Source organism: Eleginops maclovinus, chromosome 4 (genome assembly GCF_036324505.1).
Source record: "Eleginops maclovinus isolate JMC-PN-2008 ecotype Puerto Natales chromosome 4, JC_Emac_rtc_rv5, whole genome shotgun sequence".
NCBI classification, from domain to species: Eukaryota; Metazoa; Chordata; class Actinopteri; order Perciformes; family Eleginopidae; genus Eleginops; species Eleginops maclovinus.
In genome coordinates this window covers 12,017,222-12,022,324 of record NC_086352.1, presented here as the reverse complement: position 1 = coordinate 12,022,324, position 5,103 = coordinate 12,017,222, and the positions used below count along the sequence as shown (strand labels likewise).

General features: G+C 40.0%; 1 long non-coding RNA gene across 1 annotated transcript; it reads left to right on the top strand.

Moving 5' to 3' along the window:
- Positions 1–2,935: 2,935 nt before the first annotated feature.
- On the top strand, positions 2,936–4,839 carry LOC134863808 (uncharacterized). Its single transcript, XR_010165719.1, has 3 exons — positions 2,936–3,214; positions 3,339–3,481; positions 4,143–4,839. It is a non-coding gene; the product is annotated as an uncharacterized LOC134863808 (long non-coding RNA).
- The last annotated feature ends 264 nt before the right edge of the window (positions 4,840–5,103 follow it).

Here is a 5,103-nt window from a genome sequence, read left to right as displayed (position 1 = left end):
CATTTATATTCGATAAAAAAATATCCATGAGTTGGGATTCATGACGCACATTTTAGGTTCCAAATATGCCGTGTTTAATTCCCTGATGTCATGTTTTTCTTTGAGCGAGCAAAACAGCGCCCCTATAGGTGAAATACTGCCATCTAAGGAGGCCCGTTTAACTTGGCCTCCACTACTACTAAGGGTTTTAGCCAATCAGATTGAAGCTCGGCTTGTCATCGAACGCTCATCAAGGTCAATCAAACTGTAAAAATTTAAAAAATGAGGAAGCTAGCTTGTACGTGCCTCCTACACTAATACGTAAGTACGTAACCACACACAACCATGCTGTTGCTAACCGTGAAGGAAGGTTAGAAAGTAAGAATGGATGGCGACGGAGACCCAGAGTTTTTTCTGAGAAACGATTTCACTAAACTACCGTTTGAAATTCAGTTAAAAATAAAACAGAAGGGTAGGTCCACTCCGAATCTCGACCTTACTCAGGGAAGAGCTAAAGGAAATACCCGGACGTTTTGTGAAGGGAACTATACGAGAACGGACTGGCTAACAGGGAGTGTAATGCTAAATTGTCTTTTCTGCTGGCCATGCCTCTTGTTTGACCGCTCCAGCATGGGGATCTGTATGACCGGGTCACAGATCATTTCGCCACCATTAAGGATAGGAGAATGGCATTTCTCTACAAATAGTGAGTAAGCTTACTTTATTTCTTTACGCAGTGTGACAGCCGAGGCTTTCACTTTAGCATCCTGCGGACAGCGGTGTGAACCCGTCAGAGACTTTTAGAATGTGAGGCCACCTGTAGGCTACAGTTCAGTGTATTATTGAGATTACAAATATGGGTGTAAGGTTTTGTGTTGTGTTGTGTTGTGTTTGTTTAAGCTTGTTGCGATATGGTGTCAATAAATAGCAGCAGCTGCAATCGTTTGTCCTGATTTATTTATGCTACTTTTAGTCACATTGTTGACATGGGTATGACGTCATTCAGTAGCTTACGATCTCTCTGGCCTCCTCTGTAAAATTGGCCACGCACCGCTATTGTGTATATGTGACTCATAACAATCACCCTATGATAGATCGGGTTCACATGGCTGTCATCACAATTGTTTGATTCTCGACATCAAAGTCAAAGTGGTTTTTCTTTTAGTTTCTCAGGTGACCAACACATCGCATGTGTCTCAAACTGTTTAAGTATTGACAACCAAAATAAAGTGCAACATAGGTTTGTGAATGTGTTGCACAAAGAAATAAAAAGATTTTTGGGAGTAATAACTCTGTCTGACTTACATCTTTATATACCAATACCAACAATTTATTGTGTGTAGAAGTATATGTTGTTGGCGTCATGAAGGTAGAACACTTGTCCATCTCAGCACTCAGGGGTATACACACAGTTTGAAGCAAGTGTGGGCTCACAGGTTGACATCTGGATTCCAGCTGTTGTTTGGGATGCTAGATATTTTTTTTAAATCAGAAAAACAACCTTAAACATTGACTTCTACGTACCTTACCGAGACTCACACCATCTGTAATTTCATATCCGTCAAAGCGCAGCAGATTACTCTTTAAACCTGATTAAATGAACTTCAACACTAATCCAATCAAAATGTCATTCATGTGCTCGTGGTCCCATCACATTTTGACAGCAATCCTTTCTCTGGCTTTCCCGAAGCTCAAAATCTCCGGATATCACAGAATATTACTTTGCGGCTACCACATTCATCATTTTCAACATCAATGTTCCATAATAAATGTGTAAAGATGAATAAATATTACCCTTTGTGGACTAAGTCAGAATTGATCTGTTAATGTATTCAGTCGGACTTAAGTCCGACTGAATACATTGACTTAAGTCAGACTGAATACATTAACAGATTACCAAATATATGCTTTCTATGGCACCTTTAAATAGTTCTCTAATGTCTACAAAGAAGGTATTTGGTTGTTCCAAAAAATGTCCAGATGCGGTTTTACAGGCCCATTTACAACCCTATCATTTGGCCCTAGAATGAAACACGCTGAATTGCCTTATTTGGGGGCTAATTTAAATAATTATGATGAGCTCTGCTCTGATTGGCTGGTTAACAAGGAGCAATCCATGGCTGCGTAGAGCCCACAGAAGTAAGTGAAGTCCGCGAAACTGTGAGAGATGAACCATGGAGGCTATTGGCATCCAACCTTACATGTTTGAGTCTTTATCGGGGGAGGAAACCGATGCATTCGAAGAACAGCCAGTTGGTCGGAGATTGGAGAGCAAAGTTACCGAGTGGTAGCCTTCGTGTTTCCAGTAGCTGGTGTATGCAAATGTTGGGGCTGGATTACCGTGTGTGACGTCACACACAGGGATTTTGTATTTCGCCCGTTTTACCGCTGTGATATGCATATTCATGGTTTGCACGTGAAGGAGGAAACAGTGGTGTTTGAGGTTCACGGTATGTTAGTTCAATGTACCGAACTCTCATTATTCAACTATGCCAAGGTAAATACATTTTTCCATTCTATGGCGTTTAATACATACAGTACACTAACCTTTACATTATGCAACCAAACTTAATGAATTTGCTAATCAATTACAAAATAATTAGACTATATATATACATGTGTAGAATATGAGAGTTTAGTTATATATAAGTTATATATAATGTATAATATTTTATGAGCTTGTTTTGTATCAAACTGAATTGAACAGCTTGGACCAAGTATCAACAATATTGCATTCACATCCAGTAAAATATACAAAAGTGTTTGTGGCTGTAAAGCTTTAAAACATGTGGATGGATTTGATTTGTGTTGTGTCTCGGTAGCTTGATTTCCCCTCCTTGGTTGTCCCTCCCCTTGACCTGATTAACTGCCCCGCCCTTATTGTTTACACCTGTGTTCACCTTGTATATTTAAGCTGTGTTTGTCTCTGTGCCCAGTGCCAGATCGTTTTGAGTTGTCACCACGCTAGTGTGCGTTATGCTTTGACTTTTGTGACTATGGAATATTACCTCTAGTAAAAGCCTTTTTTGGAAACTCTTTTTGTGTCGAGTCGTGCATTTGGGTTTTATCGTTTTATTGTGCCCCAGACGTAACAATTTGTTGTAATTTAAGTTACTGTGTATAAACAACAACAAAAATGGTACGTTTTCTGGATCATGGAGGGCCTGATCTTGGAGTATGTTTGGAGTAAGATCACTCTGCATGGCACTTGCCAAAGAAGGAAAAAAATATGCCGGTAAGTAATAAAGGTAAGGGTGTCAGATACATTGGTATTCTCAATTCCTCCTAAAGAATTAAAGCTGTCTTCCTTTTTTGCTGTGACAGTTTTTTTTCTGCTGCCCTCTCTGTGGGTCCAAAAGGTCACAGGGTCCTGTTTGCTTACGTGAGGATCCATAATGCATGGTTTGTATCGTTTACTTGAGGGACTCCCTGTGCCACTCATCACTTCCTACTCTGTATGTGACAGGGAGGCCAAAGGAGAGAGGAGATAACCAAGTGTCAGGTCAGTCCTTGGAATAACTATATGCATACATATACACTCACACACACACTCTCTCACACACACACACACACACACACACACACACACACACACACACACACACACACACACACACACACACACACACACACACACACACACACACACACACATACTTTTGCAAATAGACACTTCAGGGGTAGATGTAAGAATCTCCCTTGTGTTTGGTTTCATTTTCTGAGAGCAAACAAAAATGCACTCTCACCTACTGTAGTAGATGGATTTTAATCCTTATGAGCTACTGAAACATTAAGGAGTAACCAAAGATGTTTAATTATTGTTCTTATCCATATAAAAATGTGTGTAGTGTACAGTACAAAGCAAATGCAGCCGCTGCTAATATAAGACAGAAAGAACCAACACAGGATCAGTTATTGAAAGGGTAACAATGTTTTATCTAACTATAAAAACAGATTGAAATGCTAATACTAATATAGGTCACGTGTATGCATCCAAGTGATCATATGGACTGTTCAGGGGTTGCCTCAGCATGTAACCTGAACTTGAGGTCCTAGACCCTTACTTGGGTGGGATTACTGTAAATGTGTGTGCTTGTGTGTGTGTCTATGCATGAATATATGTCCTTATTGTTGCATGCTGGCTGCTTGTGTCCGTGTGTCAGGGGACCATGGCACCTGCTGATGAAGAAATCAAGTCAGTGAGTCCTCCCGTGGTCACAAGCTGCCCTCGTACCCCAGGAGTCTATCTCACCAGTCTGTCATATTGGCCGGTGGTCACCGCTCAACGGCCAGAGTCTGATCACATATATGTTTCATTTTGTCTTTTTCTGACTGCCTATGAGTTGCTTTTTATTCAGTCAAAGACACCTACATTTTTAAGACAGACATTTATAGAAAAAGGGGACAGAATATGAATGCACGATATTTTTAAATAAGCTGTAAGTTATCCTAGCCTAATTGGTGCAACAATTAGGAGCTGCAGCGGGAAACAATGGGAAGGAGACGATAATTACTCACCGTATGTCCACGCTCCCACACAGTCATGAGAATAACTTTAATCGAAACAAATAACTGAAACATGTGTGGGTGGACTGTTGATGTGTAGCTGATTCATTGCCCTCTTGTTGCTGCATTCCCAAATTAGTAAATTGCTGCAACAATTACCCAAAACAGTTATTAATTGGGATGGAAGTTACAATATAATTTACAACAACAACAAAAAACACAATACAGTTCATGTGAGGCAAACTACACAATGTGTGCACCCAGTAATCAACCCATAGTTCCTTCCTTTACTTATCTATGAATTGCACTTGTTTAACTGTATCCGTATAACTGTATCCGTATCCGTGTACAGTTAATACAATTCTTTGCAATATTGTTCTGTTGTAATTGTATGTGGATTTTGCTTGATACTGCAAACATGTGTCTGCTAGAGTTTCGTTGTAAACAGTAGTTCGCCCCATTGCACCCTCTGAACACAAATTATAGGGGGTTTTTCTTATATTTGCCTCCTTAAAATGCAATAACTTAAAGTGCAGTGGCTGGACACAAAAAGTGCACCACATGAGAGAGATAGGACGTTAAGTTGAAGTTGGCAGTATATTTCAACAAAATAGTACA